The sequence below is a fragment of the Bos taurus genome, chromosome 4 (genome assembly GCF_002263795.3).
Source record: "Bos taurus isolate L1 Dominette 01449 registration number 42190680 breed Hereford chromosome 4, ARS-UCD2.0, whole genome shotgun sequence".
In the NCBI taxonomy this organism is placed as follows: domain Eukaryota; kingdom Metazoa; phylum Chordata; class Mammalia; order Artiodactyla; family Bovidae; genus Bos; species Bos taurus.
This window is the reverse complement of record NC_037331.1, coordinates 91,303,026-91,320,759: the sequence shown is the minus strand read 5'-3', so window position 1 is coordinate 91,320,759 and position 17,734 is coordinate 91,303,026. Positions and strand designations below refer to the sequence as shown.

General features: G+C 38.2%; 1 protein-coding gene and 1 non-coding gene across 4 annotated transcripts in view; both read left to right on the top strand.

Annotated features, from left to right (window-relative positions):
- GRM8 (glutamate metabotropic receptor 8) overlaps positions 1–17,734 on the top strand; it is an 848,835-nt gene that overhangs the window by 199,185 nt on the left and 631,916 nt on the right. The window lies entirely within an intron of this gene.
- On the top strand, positions 65–160 carry MIR592 (microRNA mir-592). The gene has a single exon (NR_031341.1). It is a non-coding gene; the product is annotated as a microRNA mir-592 (primary transcript).

The window sequence follows — 17,734 nt, the reverse complement described above, 5'->3', positions numbered from 1 at the left end:
CAAAGGAAATCTTTTAATCCTTCTCGCCCTTCCTGGAGCCAGGCTGATGAATTTAATTTGATGATATTATGCCATGACATTGTGTCAATATGCGATGATGTGTGTGATGGCACAGCGTCATCACGTGGTGACGCAACATCATGACGTAAGACGTCACAACGGCCAATTAAAGACATGACTCCAGGAAGGTTTTCAAATTGAGCAACGAATCTACAATTATTTGACTCAGGAATTGGGTTACAAGGTGGTGAAGCAACCGATTTGTAAATTACAGATTAGAGAATGCTTCTTTGCATGAATTATGGCTCTTTTATTTGTTTCTGGCTCCTTCCAGAAATTGTAGCCCCTGTACTTTGCAAGGCAGGTTTAAAATAAAAATCTAATTTTGTTTAATAAACTGCTCCTGTCAGAGGTTGTACTTATATTAGTTTTCTTTTGTTGTGGAATATGAGCTGGTGCTAAAATTAAATATAATTTCAGAATAAGATTAAGAAAATATAATCTACTCTTAATTTGCATAGTTGTTAAAATTATTTAGTACCTTATAGAGCTCTGAATAAAATGATTTATAATTGAATTATAATTTATAATTGAAATTGTACCTAATACCTTTTGTAGGCATACATTTCATAATAATAATCTTGCATTGAGTCTAATATTATGAAACTGTTAAAAAGGAGAAATGAATTGTAAAGTAGTATGTGTGTGTGTGTGATATCTTAGGCAAGCTTTTATCTATTTTGTGCCACAATTCTACCATTTTAAAAATGAGGATAATGCATTTTTTCCTGATTTTTATAGGGATATTGTATGAGCAAATTATATGCTGTATGTGAATGTTCCTTGTGCTCTTGGAACAAATGTTGTTATATAAATCTAGGGTACTGTTAAACACCTTCTCTAGGGCTATATAGACTCTACTTATGAACTTGAAATCAAATAGGGAAAATTTTGGTGAGTTAAAACTAAGATGGGCTTCACATTTGATATTTCATCGTGACTTTTCCCCTGAACACTTCATTTATAGATTTATGTGTCTGGAAATGAATTAGATTTTGATGTAGAACAGATGAATGATATGCACAAGATTTTGCTTCTGATCTTTAATGTTTTGGTAACTCTTTCTGTAAATGTGGATTCAAGGTGTATGTTTTTCACTGGTGAAAGGAGCTTTACAACCCACATCAAGGAGAATGTAATTTGAGCAAAAGTTCAGAATTCCATCATTCTCATGTAGCTTTGGCAATTCACAATCCAGAAAGTACTGAAAAAGGCTGAAGTGCTACAGAATTCTTGGCTCCTTCTAATTTCAGTAGTGAAATGAAGTTTTATTTGTTGTCTTAAAATTCATACTTGCTTCATCACTCCTTCTGGAACTCCAGTAAAAATGGACCCAAATTCCGCGCCTTCTGAAAGTGATACATGACTTCTTGATGGCGTTTGAAATGGTGGCTGATTACTTTTGAATATTCAAGTTCCACTGCTTGGCCGCTCACATCTGCAGCAGAGAAAAACAATTAGCAAATTTGTGAATTAGCTTTGGTTTACACATTCAACAAGCAAAGTAATTCTTTATAACTTTAACCAACAGGCTGTGTCTTGATTACAGGATCTTGGTGCTCATTAATAAAGGGAGTTATTTTTAGATCTTGCCAGCGCATATGCATTTCGTTTGCTTGCAGCCTTTTGTATTCGCTGTGAGGTACCAATATCTGTGACCACCAACACAGTCTGTAAGGCCCAGTGTTAAAAAATTATTAAGACTTTACTGTATAGCAGAGGAACTATATTTGATATCTTATAATAGCCTCTACTGGAAAAGAATCTGAAAAAATATAGGTGTTAACTGAAGCACTTTGCTCTACACCTGGAACTTATACAATATTGTAAATCAACTTAAATAAAAAAAGTATACGGCTTTCAAGACATTGACAGCAGAGCATTCAAGCAAGTGTGCAGCCATTTTGAGCTCAAGGCCACCCTAAGTGCAGGGCCTTCTGCAAGTACATGCATTACCACGCGGCCCTGCCAGTCACGCTTTTGAACAGCTTTCGGTCCTGTGTGCAGATTCACAGTTTCTATAATTTATGGCCAGTTAGTCTGTGATCTCTCTTGCTTTGGTTGGATCCTTTAATTGTAAGTTTCAGACTGTTTATAATACTCACTTTTATCTCTGTCTAGATTATAATTACTTTGTTTTGGTTAATAAGGGTCTATCCTCATTTCTTGCTATCTGTAAGATAAGAAGAACTCAAAGTCACGTATCATCAAAAAAAAGCCTCATAATAAACTGAATTAATGGGGCTTAATTTAAACTTGGGAAATGTCCAGTTCACACAAAAGCTGGGTTTTTTAGCATTATGAAAATTATTATTTTTAACTTTGTACAATATTCGGCATAAGTGCTGCTAACAAGTATAAAGTACTTTCAACTGATAAGTTCAACCTGACTTGAGGTGAAGAATGGATCATTAAGAAATTGGAAAGATTTATTTGTACAGAAATCATAAACTATTTTTAATAGTGTGTTTTCTTGACTTTAGATGTAAGCCATACTTTCCTACCAAAGTCTTGTTTACACTAACAATTTTCTTTGCAAACATCTTTTCCCCTAGAGGGTGGCTCAGAGATGGCAAATTTTGATTCTGTTCCCCTCTGAATTATTACAAATTCCAAATAGTAGAACCTGGTCTCATGAGACTTTGTTGTTCATTCCATTTTGACAAGAATCATATTTTCTTTATGTATGTGTATATACGTATTTGGGAAGTGGGTGAGTAGCAGATTTAAACTTCAAACCATATCTTGCTGAGACTATTGATAACAAGAGTGAGTCTTTAACAGTCATTTCTTTTTTCGGGCAACTTGTGGATTTTTAATTCATTTTCCTTAAGATTTTCATGGGGATTCCAAGATTCATTGAGATAACTCTCACTGAGGGGTCCCCCTGTTCAGTAACCCATCAATAGCCTTCTCAGTCTATCTAGCATGAGGAAACTCACAGTCTCATCATCCTGTATGTAAATTTTCTTGTTATGTCAAGCTACAATCCGTTTTCGTTGAACCTCCTCATTTTCATTTGACCTCTCTGGGTCCTTCAGAGTATTAAAGATAGCTATCATATCCTTCTTTCCTCCAGCCTAAACAGATCTTTGAAAATAATTATTATTACTTTTCAAAATGTCTCTTCATCTGACATGGGACTCTTCCTGTTGAGAAACTGAATGTCCATGTTGTCCACATTTTCAAGTTCCAACACCACTTTGTATCTTTAAGATTCAACATCAAAATCCACATGCAAGATGGAAGTAAATTACCAGAGCGAAGAAAAGCAAGCCTATGGTTTTACTTCTATGAGATACTTTTCTTATATTCCGTTATTGCAGAAACAGCTTATTTCTTTTATTGCTAAGGGTGGCCCCAGCTTTTGGGTAGTCATCTTGTGGCTTCATACTGAATTTACTGTCAACCAAAGTTCCTATGTCTCTTTTATGGTAGCTGCCAAACCATTTTTAAAAATCATCCTGTACTTAAGAAGTTTATTTTTTTGGATCTTAAACTTATCTCTGTTAAATTTCAATTTGTTTTGACTTGACTCATCACTTCACCCTGTCAAATCTATTTTGGCTTATATAATCCATTTATTATCCCACTCAATTTTTTTGTCATTTTCACCTTTTAGGACCTTGCTGTCTGTTCATCAAAGCCACTGGTAATATTTGGGAATAGAAAAAGGTCAAGGACAGGACCCTGCAGCATGATTCTTTGTCCAGGTTGAGATTCTTTTCTTAATCTGAACATAGCTGTTGATCCAATTATTAGTTGTTCTAACATTCAATCCACATTTCTCCATCTACTTCCTTTGGGTATGAAAGTCTCTGATAGATGTTTTGCTGTAATCCAGGGCACATTATTGGCTACATTTTCTGACCAGACTACTAGTCCTGTCAAAGAAAGTTATGAAGTTAGCATACATAATATAATATATTAAGAAGCTTGGTGAAGATAAAATAGGTACCACAGGTAATTCACAAAGTCAATCACCCATAAGGTAGTAAAAGCCAACTGTATTTATCTCTGTGAAAATAGGGTTTGGGTGGGTCCCAATGACTAATTCTTGTTCCAGGCTCCGTTGTTTTAGTTTTGTTTTTCATTACCAGAAAGGCATATCCTCATAACAATGAATAATAGAAGATGTCAGGGAAGTACTTCAGTAAGAAATATTAAGTTGTAGGTCAACGTTGAATGGAGGTTAGAAGTTGCTAGAATGAAATACAAGGTGAAGTTCTTAAAAAGCTTATTTACTGAGCACATGTCTATCTTTGGGGTATTAGTATTGTCACTGAAATGGACTAAAACAGACTTGGAATCCTGACTGGTATTTGATAGTACTGTGATCTATATCAGATAGGTAGTATCTGCCTCTCAGAGCTGCTGTAAGAATTAATGAGAAGTTGTCATAAGTACCTAACATAGTCCCTGTTATAATACAAGCTTAATAATTTATCCTATTAATTCAGTAAGCCTTAATTATATGCTATCATGTAACAGAGACTGGGCAACCTTTTGCACGGTAACTGAGCAGTGTTTATTTTTCCCATCTGAAATATATACATTTTGTATAAGTAAATATGTATACACACTGCATTGGCTCTGGCTGTAGTCTACATGATTCGTTACTGAGTTTTTCATTGTTCAGCCAAAAAGTTTGAAAACTTAGACTGAGACTGTACATACAAGGCCAGATTTGTTTGGTCATTCCACGGAACCAATGGGTTTCGGAGATTAGAGGGACCTTACAAGTAACAAAGTCCAACTTTTTCATATCACAGATTAGGAAACTGAGGCCAAGAGATAATTTCATGAGACTGTTACATCCTAGAGCTAAAATCAGGTTTGCTTGTTTTTGCCTCATATTACTAGTTAGTCAACCTTAGTTATGTGTCTTACCATATCACATGGAACAGATGCTTCAAAAGGGACCTGAAACCGTCAAACATGTGATTTTGGTGTCACAAACCCCAAAGAGGAAAATGTGATTTCAACTTGGCCTGCTGATTTGGATATGCAAATTAGCAAAACTTAAAAAGATATGACAAATCTTGGTGGTGGGTATACTTTTTGTGTATATGAAATCTTTTATAGTAAATAAATTAGTTAAAATTGATCATTCTTTGTAGGCATAGTTCATCAATATTATGGTGTCCATGTTACTACAATGTTGATCACATTTAAAGTATCAATAAAAAATCCTATTTGGAAAGGGAATTGCTCTTCAAAGGCATAACTTGAAGGAAGTTCAAAAGAATCCATGGAAAATGAGAAGCTAAGTTTTCCTTTGTGGAAAAAGTTATCTAGTTGGTTGTATTGAGTCACATTTGATATCAAAGTGGAGGATAAGGAGGTGGAAGTGATACCCAAAGAATAGGGATAAGAGCTATAGAAAGGATGTATGGATACCAGGGTGGGAAAGAGGGCATCGGATGAATTGGGAGATTGGAACTGACATATATACACTACTATGTGTAAAATAGATAACTGATGAGCACCCACTTTATAGAACAGGGGACTCTACTTAGCATTTGCCGCCGCTGCTGCTGCTAAGTCACTCAGTCGTGTCCGACTCTTCACGACCCCATGGACTGCAGCCTACCAGGTTCCTCCGTCTATGGGATTTTCCAGGCAAGAGTACTGGAGGGGGGTGCCATCGCCTTCTCCCTACTTAGTGTTTATGGTGACCTAAATGGGAAGGAAATCCAAAAAAGAGGGGATATATGTATAGATAATTCACTTTGCTCTACAGCAGAAACTAACACAACATTTTAAAACAACTATACTACAATAAAAATTAATTAAAAAATAAAACACATTACACCACCTTAAAAAAAAAAAAAGACTAGGGATAAAGCAGCGAATTGTCACTGTAATGTTAATTCAAAATTATCTTCCACTTGGTGAAATCCATGCTTAGGGATAAGATTCTCCTTCAAGGAAAGGTTGCTTAGAAGTTCAAGGTTATTTTCTAAATCTCACACAGCTTGTCTGTGTGCCAGAATTTTTGGTTTTACTTTTATTCTTTTTGCCTTAAAAATACATCTTAGAACACAGGTTCTCTGCTTCCTGCTTTGTGATATGTTATTACTGCCCGTCCCAGTTGTGGGGCCATTGTAAACAGGGGACTATTAGGGCGGACAGCTGGATGGTGACCAAGATCTGAGGAGGCTACAGTCTATGTGTGGAGACTGAAATGGCAAGGGGCTGGGGATTTTCTCTTTGAGGACAAAAATAGATCACAGAGGATGAATTCAACCTTCTCTATTTTGCAAAATGAGGAAACTGAGGGCCCTAGAGAGAAAAATAATCTGCCCAGTACCAAAGATCTATTATCAGAGTTGGCCTTAAAACTGAGGTAATTTCATAGCAGATTCCAACTGATTTTTTTTCCTTATTATTATTATTATTTTTTTTTTTGGCCACAGCATGAGTCATGTAGAATCTTAGTTCCCAAACCAGAGATTGAACCCATCCCCCGTGCAGTGGAAGGATGGTGTTCTAACCACTGAACCACCAGGGAAGTCCCGCTATCAAGTTTTGAATGAACAATTTCATGTATACAGAAAAGTATGAAAATTAATATTAAAAATACCAGGGTACCCATTCCCCCTCATGTCAAATTTAACTTATTGTTATATTCTCTTTAGACTTTTTTTTTAAGAATTAAAATTGTTGAGGCCTTATTAATATACCCCTGATCTGCTTTCCATTTATCATCCTTTTCCAGAGCTAAGCTCTGCCCTGACTATGCTGCTTCTCATCCCTCTAGGCTTCCCTGGTGGCTCAGATGGTAAAGAATCTGACTGCAATGCCAGAGACCCAGGTTCGATCCCTGGCTTGGAAAATCCCCTGGAGAAGGGAATGACAACCCACTCCAATATTCTGGCCTGTTTATAATGGACAGAGGGACCTGGTGGGCTATAGTCCCTGGGTTGCAAGGATTTTTCTTCACACAGACACGCCACACACAATACCCAATGTTATTCATAATGTTGCAAACATTGAATATAAATAATAATAAACATTATCAAATATATAAAGTTTGATAATCAGATCAGATCAGTCGCTCAGTCGTGTCCGACTCTTTGCGACCTTATGAATCGCAGCACGCCAGGCCTACCTGTCCATCACCAACTCCCGGAGTTCACTCAGACTCACGTCCATCGAGTCAGTGATGCCATCCAGCCATCTCATCCTCTGTCATCCCCTTCTCCTCCTGCCCCCAATCCCTCCCAGCATCAGAGTCTTTTCCAATGAGTCAACTCTTCGTATGAAGTGGTCAGATTACTGGAGTTTCAGCTTTAGCATCATTCCTTCCAAAGAAATCCCAGGGCTGATCTCCTTCAGAATGGACTGGTTGGATCTCCAACACCACAGTTCAAAAACATCAATTCTTCGGCGCTCAGCCTTCTTCACAGTCCAACTCTCACATCCATACATGACCACAGGAAAAACCATAGCCTTGACTAGACGAACTTTTGTTGGCAAAGTAATGTCTCTGCTAATAAACGTTATCAAATTCTATGCATTTTTCTGCAACCTGCTTTTTTGGCTCAACATGATATTTTTGATATTCCTCCGTGTTAAAACCTGTAGCTCCAATGAATTCATTGTAACTGTGAGTGGCATTCCAGTGCACAAACATGCCATGGTTTCTCCATTCTTTGCTGATAGGTATCCAGGTGAGTCCTGATTTTCAAAAATTATGACAGATGAAGCCACAGTGATCATTCATCTGTATCTCCTTTTGCACTGATGTGAGTTTCTCTAAGTCAGAGTTGTCCTGCTGGTGGGCCTGTGAGAGGGTTATAGTGAGCTGCTCAAGCCACACTACTGAACAGGGCTGAGACTAGTGACGTTAGGTCACTAGCAGCTTCATCTTCTTAACATGGGGGTACAGTACAGATACCATCACTTTCTATGTTTGCCTGAGATATGAAAAGGTTGGGAAGAACTGTATTAAAACAGTGGTTCTCAAACATTAGTGTATATCAGAATCATGTTGAGACCTTGCTAAACTGACTGCTGGCCCCTCCCACTCCTGAATTTCTGATTCAGTAGGTTTATAGTGGGACCCATGTATTTGCAGTCTAACAAAATCCCAAGAGACATTAATGCTTCTGGTCTGGGGACCACATTTGAGAGCCACTAGGGTGTATATTTAGAAACTGAATATGTGTGTGCTCAGTCACTTCAGTTGTATCTGACTTTGAAACCCTATGGACTGTAATCCGGCAGCTTTCTCTGTCCATGGGATTCTCCATGCAAGAATTCAGTGGGTTGCTATTTCCTCCTCCAGGGAATCTTCCCATCCCTGGGATCAAATCTGCATCTCCTGCATTGGCAGGCAGATTCTTTTATCACTGAGCCACCTGGGAAGCCCCTTAGGAATTGAATAAGAAGTTCCAATTGATTATTCAGATTCCTTTGCAGTATTGCAAAATATTTGATCATGTTAGTATATTATATAACCTAGGATATAATTTAAAAATAGAAATGATATGATTGTATAATCAAATAACTTGGTATTTGCAAGCTTTTGTGTGAAAGGATGATGAAGAGCATTTAATCATGCTCAGAAACAACTTCCCTTTAACTGCAAATTCTATATTCCCTTTTGGGTGTTTGGAACCAGGAAGAAGGCTTTAAAAAGACAATTGAACGAGAAAAGCAGTCCTCCCTTCCTTCCCCTGTTATCTTTATTGTGTAATCAATAGGTACATCACCCATACCAAGGAAGGAAAGCAAAAAGGGAAATGTTGCAATTAGAACACTATCAGATCTCAGCAAAGTTGTAATCAGAATGTTCTTCCCTGTGTTCCTCCTTTGGCTCAGTTGCATTCGTCTTGAGATCTACTCCAGTTTCTACCTCTTTTGGTATTCTGAGCACCCTATTTCAGCTTGGGTATTGAGGGGGTTTCTCACACAGCACCAAGCAATTCTCAGGACACCAGCCTGTTGTCAGTTCAGTTCAAATCTGACACTATCAACCTGGAGATAGATTCACATTTTACAGGGTAAGGGCTCAGTCTCGTGACTAAATCACTCCACCAGCCCCCAATTTCAGATGTCAGTTGCAAGCCCTGGTTGTTACCTGTACTTCTGACCAACTGGCTATAGCTTAGAGATACCCACAACCTCTTCCTCCTTGGGTTTCATTACTCTGCTAGAGTGGCTCATAAAACTCAGAGAAACATTTTACTTAGATTACTGGTTTATTATTAAAGAATATAACTCAGGAACAGTCAGATGGAAAAAGATGCATAGGGCGAGACATGGAGAAAGGGCAAGGGGCATCCATACTTTCTCCAAGTGCACCATGCTACCCAAATCTCCATGTGTCCACCACCATGGCAGCTCTCCAAACCCCATCCTCTCGGGGTTTTTATGGTGGCTTCATTATATAGTCATAATTGACTTAATTCATTGGCCATTGGTGATTGAATCTCCAGCCCCTCCTTCCTCCCCAGTGGTCAGGAGATGGGGCTGGAAGTTCCAACCCTTTCATCACTTGGTTGGCCAGCCCTGCTGGCAACACATTTTTAGGTACTTTAGGAAAGTCACCTTATTTACATAACAAAAGACACCTTGATTGCTCTCATCACTCAGGAAATTACAAGGGTTTTTAGAACTCTATACCAGAAATGGGGATGAAGACCAAAAACATGTTTCTGATTATAAATTACAGTTGCACCCTGTTCTCCTGCACTGCATCCAGTCCTCGGGCTGCTTTGGTAAGTTCTGTCTTCAGAACTCTCCTCTTTTCAGAACTTTCCCCTGCTCTTCTCAAAAGATATTTGTCTCCCTTCTTCTGCAAGGATGACACTCTCCTTGTACCTTCAGTAAGAAGAGGTCAATGAAATAAAATCTTTCACAAGCAAAAATTCAGGCTGGTAGAGAGAAGTGGTGCTGAAATAGATGTTGACCGACTTTCCTTCACCCCTAAAGGATACTTGGCATAGACCCACAGCTGGGGTGAAGAAGCTACGTGTCTCCCATCTTGGTGAGTGGCCCTTACCTCCACCCAGCTGGAAAATGAGGGCTCATCATTGCTTCTTCTTGCTTGTCCTCCCTACACAGTCCCTACTGATTTGAATCTGTCACCTTTGTCCACCGTCCTGCCCTTGGCTCCATCCATGTCCCACAGCCTCTCCTCTGGGTGATTAGATAGGCTCCTAAGTGCTTTCCATTCCTGTTCTCTCTTCTGATTTATTCTTCACAGAGTAGCTGGACTGACCTTTAAGTAACGAGAACTAGATGTGTCACTCCATGGCTAAAATCCCCCCTAGTGGCTTCTCTTTGCTCTTAGAGTTAATCTAAACTTTTAGCCTGACCTGACCTGGCCCCTGCCAGTCTCCAGCTCCACCTCCTGCAGTCCCCGCCCTATCCTGGTTTGCAGAAAGCACACCAGACTTCTCGCTCTTTTTTCCCCTAAGCCATTGGATTCACTCCTGTATCAAGCCCTTACATAGATTCTTTTCTTTATTTGAAAAGTCCTCTCCTCCTCCACCTCTTTGTGCTTCTTCTTGCTCAATTGTCTTCAGTGGAGCCAAAGCATTGCTTCTATAGGCAGGCTTCCCTGAACATCCTTTTCCCATCATGCTGGGTTTGGTCCATGTTAAGAGCAGCCCTGTATCCTCCCTATTACTTCATGGCGGTGCCCCTAATACTTCCAATTATATATTGGATTGGCCAAAAATTTGTTCAGGGTTTTCCATAAGATCTTACAGAAAACCCAAATGATCTTTTCAGTCAACCCAATATTTATTGTTAGGTTCCCCTTCAGGATTGTAGGCTTAATGAGGGCAGGGGTTCTGGCCTTTTTTATTCTCAACACTGAATCCCCGGGGCCTAAGATCGTACTTAGGGAATACTCAGTAATTGCAAAAAATGTCTGTGGCTTACTGATTTCAATTCTTGGGACTTCCCTGGTAGTCCAGTGGCTAGGACTGTGCACTCCCAAAGCAGGGGTCCTGGGTTCAATCCCTTGTTAGGGAACTAGATCCCACATGCTGCAGCTAAGACCCAGTGCAACCCATATACTGATTGTTCATACATACACAGACACATCCAGACCCAATTTGAATTTCTCAACATTATTTACCTATGAGCCTGAGCCAATGTGGCTGGTTTAAAAACTCAACAGCAAATGACAAGAGATCAAATTTGCATGAACTATTTTCATGTTGTTTATGTTTTATGTTGAGTAGCTGGAGCCACCCAATTTCTCACTGAAGAAAGTAATAAAGTGAGAAGTTGCCAGGCTCCTCTGTCCATGGAATTCTCCAGGCAAGCATACTGGAGTAGGTAGCTGTTCCCTTCTCCAGGGGATCTTCCCCACCCAGGGATTGAACATTGCAGGCTGATTCTTTACCATCTGAGCCACTAGGGAAGCTGAAGAGGAAGTGGAAACATTTCATTAGTAAACCTTTCTGTCTGACTATCTTTCTTACCAGTAATATTACAGAAGACAGCATTACTAGAGTGCCAGATGGGATTTGAACTTGGGAAGGTACCTGTCAGTTAGCAGATTTTACAAAGAAGAATCAGCACTTAAGCGGTGAAATGAATTTTAAAGAACACAATCTGAGACTCTATAGGGGTATAGGAACATAATCTTGTGCTTCTCATTTTTAGGGCTAGAGTAAATAAATCTCCAGGTCCTGAAGTTTATTTGAATCAAATTAATATCAAACTAATATTTGAAAGTCTGGGTTTATTTCTTCAATAAGTAAAACAAGAATAAAACCTAGAAATTTAGATCTATAGCATCCAAGCAGTATTTTAAAAGAAATATGATTTATTTAAAAGATTATGAGTCAAAAATAATATATGATTAATCTAAAATCATGAACTTTGGAAATAATTATGTCCTATATTATATGCAGTTATTCATGAAGTGCTTTTGTATAGTGAAGTCCAGGTTGGTCTGACTCCAGATACCACTCTTTGATGTTGGACAGACTCCAGGTTTAAACCAACTCTGCTTTCTAGTAGCTGTGTGACCTGGCAGTTATCTTTTTTATGGTCTTAGTTTCCTCATCCGTGAAAAGATATGAGTCATCATATAAAAACATAATAAGAATCATTATCTCATCCATTTAATCCTGAGGATTAAATGACACAAACTCTGGGGATTAAATAACATGACCTCTCTTTCAGTATTGTAATGGCCTCTAGGATAGCCTTGCAGCTTCTACTATGGTCTTCACCTTAATAGCCAGAGTGATTCTTTTAAAAATCAGCCAGAAGACTTAATTCTGCTCATAATCCTGTAGTGGCTCCTCATTTCCACAGAGTAAGGCCTACTGTGGCCACAGAATTGGAAAAGATCAGTTTTCATTCCAATCCCAAAGAAGAACAATCCAAAGAATGTTCAAACTACCATACAATTGCGCTCATTTCGCATGCTAGCAAGGTAATGCTCAACATCCTCAGCAGTATGTGAAATGAGAACTTCCAGATGTACAAGCTGAATTTAGAAAAGGCAGAGGAACCAGAGATAAAACTTCCAACACACACTGGGTCATAGGGAAAGCAAGGGAATTCCAGAGAAACACCTTCTGCTTCACTGACTACGTGAAAGTCTTTGACTATATGGATCACAACAATCTGTGGAAAATTTTTAAAGAGATGGGAATACCAGATCACCTTATCTATCTCCTGAGAAACCTGAATGTAGGTCAGGAAGCAACAGTTAGAACTGGACGTGGAATAACTAACTGGTTCAAAATTGGGAAATGAGTACAACAAGGCTATATATTGTCACCATGTTATTTACTTCTATGTAGAGTACATCACGTGAAATTCTGGGCTGGATGAATCATAAGTTGGAGTCAAGATTTCCAGGAGAAAATATCAACAACCTCAGATATGCAGATGATACCATTCTAATGGCAGAAAGCGAAGAGGAACTAGAGAGTCTCTTGATGGGGGTGAAAGAGGATAGTGAAAAAGCTGGCTTAAAATTCAATATTCAAAAAACAAAGGCCATGGCCTACTCTCTCATCACTTCATGGCAAATAGAAGGGGAAAAACTGGAAGCAGTGACAGGCTTTATTTTCTTCTCCAAAATCATTGTGGACAGTGACTGTAGCCATGAAATTAGAAGACACTAGCTCCTTGGAAGGAAAACTATGACAAGCTGAGATAGTGTTTTAAAAAGTAGAAACATCACTTTGTCAACAAAGGTCCATATAGTTGAAGCTCTTGTTTTTCCAGTAGTCATGTACAGATGTAAGAGCTGGACCATAAAGAAGGCTGAGTGCCGAAGAATTGATGCTTTCAAATTGTGGTCCTAGAGAAGACTCTTGAGAGCCCCTTGGACTGCAAGATCAAACCAGTTAATCCTAAAGGAAACCAACTGTGAATATTCACTGGAAGGACTGGCGCTAAAGCTGAAGCTACAATATTTTGGCCACCTGATGCGAAGAACTGACTTACTGGAAAAGACCCTGATGCTGGGAATGATTGAGGGCAGGAGAAGGGAGTGACAGAGGATGAGATGGCTGGGTTTGTATCACCCACTCAGTGGACATGAAGGAGTTTGAGCAAACTCTGGGAGACAGTGAAGGACAGGGAAGATTGGTGTGCTGCAGTCCATGGGGTCACAAAAAGTTGGACACAACTTAGTGACTGAACAACAAGGCCTACCAGGACCTCCAACATTTGGTCCTATAAGCTCTCTGGTCTCATCTCCTTTCTGCTTCATCTGTCCCGGCAGCACTGGCTTCGTTGGTGTTCCCTGAACACAGCAGGAACACTGGCCATGGGCCTTTGGGATCCCTCTGCCTCCTTCAGGGCTTTGTTCAGATGGCATCTTCTCCAGGGCTTTTGATCACTGCTCCCTCTCCGACCCCCATCCCCTCCTCTATCTACTCTTCTTCCATTATATATTATTTGCTCTGCTTTTTATTGTTTGCTTCCCTCTGTTAAATAAGCTTCATGAGAGCAGTAATCTCTGTTTGGTTCACTGATATATTTCAAGCACCTAGAACAGTATCTGGTGTATGTACAGTGTTCAGTATGTACTGGGTGAATGACTGAATTTTGAATGAAGAAATTTAGTACAGCATCTAAATTTAGTACAGCATCTCATACTAGATATTGAAGAAATGATCAGTTTTCTTTTTGATTTAATGAGTGAAAGAGATCTTGCATTGCTTTTAAAAAATATAGAACAGCAATTTTAAAAAAAAGAACAAGAGAAGAAGGGAGAAAGGAAAGAGGGAAGGAGAGAGAAGAGGAAAGAGAACCATAGACAGATAGTGGAGAGAGATAGTAGAGGGAACAGATATTAGAGAGCTAGAAAAGGGATTTTTTTTTTTTTTTTCCAATTGGAGGGCAATTGCTTATAGTGTGATATTGGTTTTTGCTGTACAACGATGTGAATCCACTATAACTATACATATATCCCTTCCCTGTTGAGCCCCCCATCCCAACCTGCATCCCATCCCTCTATCACAGAGCACAGAGCTGAGCTCCCTGTGCACTATAGCAGCTTCCCGCTAGCTAGCCAGTTTACATACGGTAGTGTATATACGTTAGTGCTTTTCTCTCAACTTGCCCCACCTTCTCCTTTCCCTGCTGTGTCCCCGAGTCCATTCTCTGTATTTGCATCTCTATTCTTGCCCTTCAAATAGATTCATCTGTTCCATTTTTCTAGATTCCATATATATTCATTAATATAGGATATTTGTTTAAAAAAGCCACTGGCCTGCTTCCCTGCTTATTCCCCAGACCCTCAATGTAGGGTGAAAATTGTTAGATTTAATCTGCTGTATGTCAGAGTGGGCAGACATCTTCTATAAAGGGCCAGATGGTAAATACTTCAAGCTTTGTGGGCCATTCGTTCTCTGTCAACTACTCAGCTCTGTCATTATAATTTGAAAGCAACCACAGATAATATGTAATCAAGTGGGTGTGGCTGTGTTCTGATAAGCTTTTTATTTTTTTTAATTTTTCTGCAAAACAAGTCTAAGCTATCCTTTTCTGACTTATGGCCCAACATATATTGTGCTAAATATTCCTTGTAAACTGCAGTGTAGGGGTTAATTGAAATAAAATCTAAGTATCTGTATCAAGACTCATTCATGATAAGAACACACATCAAACTAGGAATGCAATGGGTCTTCCTTACCCTGATAAAGAGTATCTAACAAAAAATTATGGCAACATAAATCTTAAAGGAGAAACTTTAGAATATCTTTTGAAGAGGGTAAGACAGGTATGTTCCTATTTCCTATTCCACTTATCATGAATCTGTTAGTCTTGGATAATACAGTAAGATAAGAAAGACACATATTTATAGGTATAAAGAAGAAGGAGGAAGAAACTAAATTTGTTCTTACTTGCAGGTTAAATCATTATCGAAATGAAATTGGAGATAGTCTGCAAACTCTGAACTTACAAGAGAATTTGCAAAGCTGCCAGATATAAAATCAATGTATGCAAATTGATAATATTCTTATAATATTAATAATAAAAGCTAACATTTACACTGGATTTTTATGCACCAGGCATTTTGCATATATTAACTAATTTACTTCTCACAATCATCTTGAGGTAGCACTGTTTTATTCCCATTTAAAATTTGAGAAAACTGTCTCAGAGAGTTTAAAGAATTTGTCCATGCTAACAGTATGTGATGATATCAAGGTGAACTGACTCTAGAATTTGTGATAATGCTTCTCTTCCTCATATATACCAGAAATAGAGAAATAGCCCATTAAAAGTGTAATAGAGTATTTTTCATGATACCAACTAAAATGATATGGTTCTTTGGAATAAATGTAAGAAAAATCTATAAAATCATCTTGGAGAAAATATAAACATTATTGAGAGATAAAGAAGAAGACCTGAATAATTAGTGAGATAATGCTATGTTTATTTAAATTCACATATTAGATGTTTCAGTACTTCAGAGTTATGTTAATGATGTGTGTGTGTGAGATTTGACAGATTCTAAAACTCAGATGCAAATGTAACATTGCAAGAATAGCCATAAAATTCTGAAATCAACAAGTAAAAAGCAAAAAAAAAAAAAAAAGAATTTGCCTATATATTGATTTATAAAAAATATTTTAGCAAATGGCACAGTTTGGATTTTGGAATTAGTACAGGGATAGGCAAATACATCAAATAGAAGAGAATAGATAGCTTGACAAAGTGCTCACACACATGAGACCTTGGTGTAGAGGTGGGATTGTCATTCTTTCTTTCATTGATAGATTTTTTCATTGATATTTTTGTTAAAAAAACTAAACTAGGTTACTACCTTATACCATTTCTTTTTATTTAAGATGTATTCAGAGGGGTGGGATGAACAGAGATTGGGATTGACATATATATACTATTGACACTGTGTATAAAATAGATAAGTAAAGAGCATACTGTATATAGCTCAGGGACCCTACTCAGTGCTCTGTGGTGACCTAAGTGGGAAGGAAATCCAAAAAAGAGGGCATATGTGTATACATATAGCTGATTTACTTTGCTATATGGTGGAAATTAACACAACCTTGTAAAGCAACTGTATGCCAATAAAAAATAACTTTTAAAAGCTGTATTCAGGAGCATATGTAAAAAAGAAAACTTTTTAACTATATGTAAGAAATAGAGTTGCAACATGGATGATAGATAAGGATAGTGGAGGATGTCTTTATGACATCAGGATAAAGAAGGACCAACAGATTGGACTACTTGAAGTTAGAGATCTGAATGACTAAAGACCCCGTGGAAAGGGTAAATGTAGGCCACATCCTGGTAGAAGATACTAGCATACATATCAGAGCAAAGACTATTCCTAGAAGTTATTTTTAAAAAGACAAATAATAGTTAAATATAAAGATGGGCAAAGAGTATGAATAGACCCCACATAGAAGAGGAAATTCAGAGAGCCAGGACCTGTATGAAGATGAGCTCAAACTAGTGAGTAATCAGGACTAACATTAAATTAACAGAAAACTGGGATGCCATTTTACTCTTTTTGTTGCTTTATTTTGCTTCTATTATCATTCTTTTTTCTTCAATTAATTTGTTTTTTAATTGAAGGATAATTGCTTTACAGAATTTTGTTGTTTTCTGTCAAACCTCAACATGAATCAGTCATAGGTATACATATATCCTCTCCCTTCTGAACCTCCCGCCCCACCATCTCTCTCCCCTTTCCACCCCTCAAGGTTGATACAGAGCCCCTGTTTGAGTTTCCTGAGCCATACAGCAAATTCCCATTGGCTATCTATTTTACGTATGATAATGTAAGTTTCCATGTTACTCCCTCCATACATCTCGCTCTCTCCTCCACTCTCCCCATGTCCGTAAGTCTGTTCTCTATGTCTGTTTCTCCATTGCTGCCCTGTAAATAAATTCTTCAGTACCATTTTTCTAGATTCCATATATATGCATTAGTATACGATATTTCTCTTTCTCTTTCTGACTTATTTCACTCTGTATAATAGGCTCTAGGTTCATCCACATCATTAGAACTGACTCAGATGCATTCCTTTTTATGGCTGAGTAATATTCCATTGTGTATACGTATCACAGCTTCTTTATCCATTCATCTGTTGATGGACATCTAGGCTGCTTCCATGTTCTAGCCATTGTAGATAGTGCCACAATGAACAATGGAATACATGTGTCTTTTTCAATTTTGGTTTCCTCAGGGTATATGCCTAGG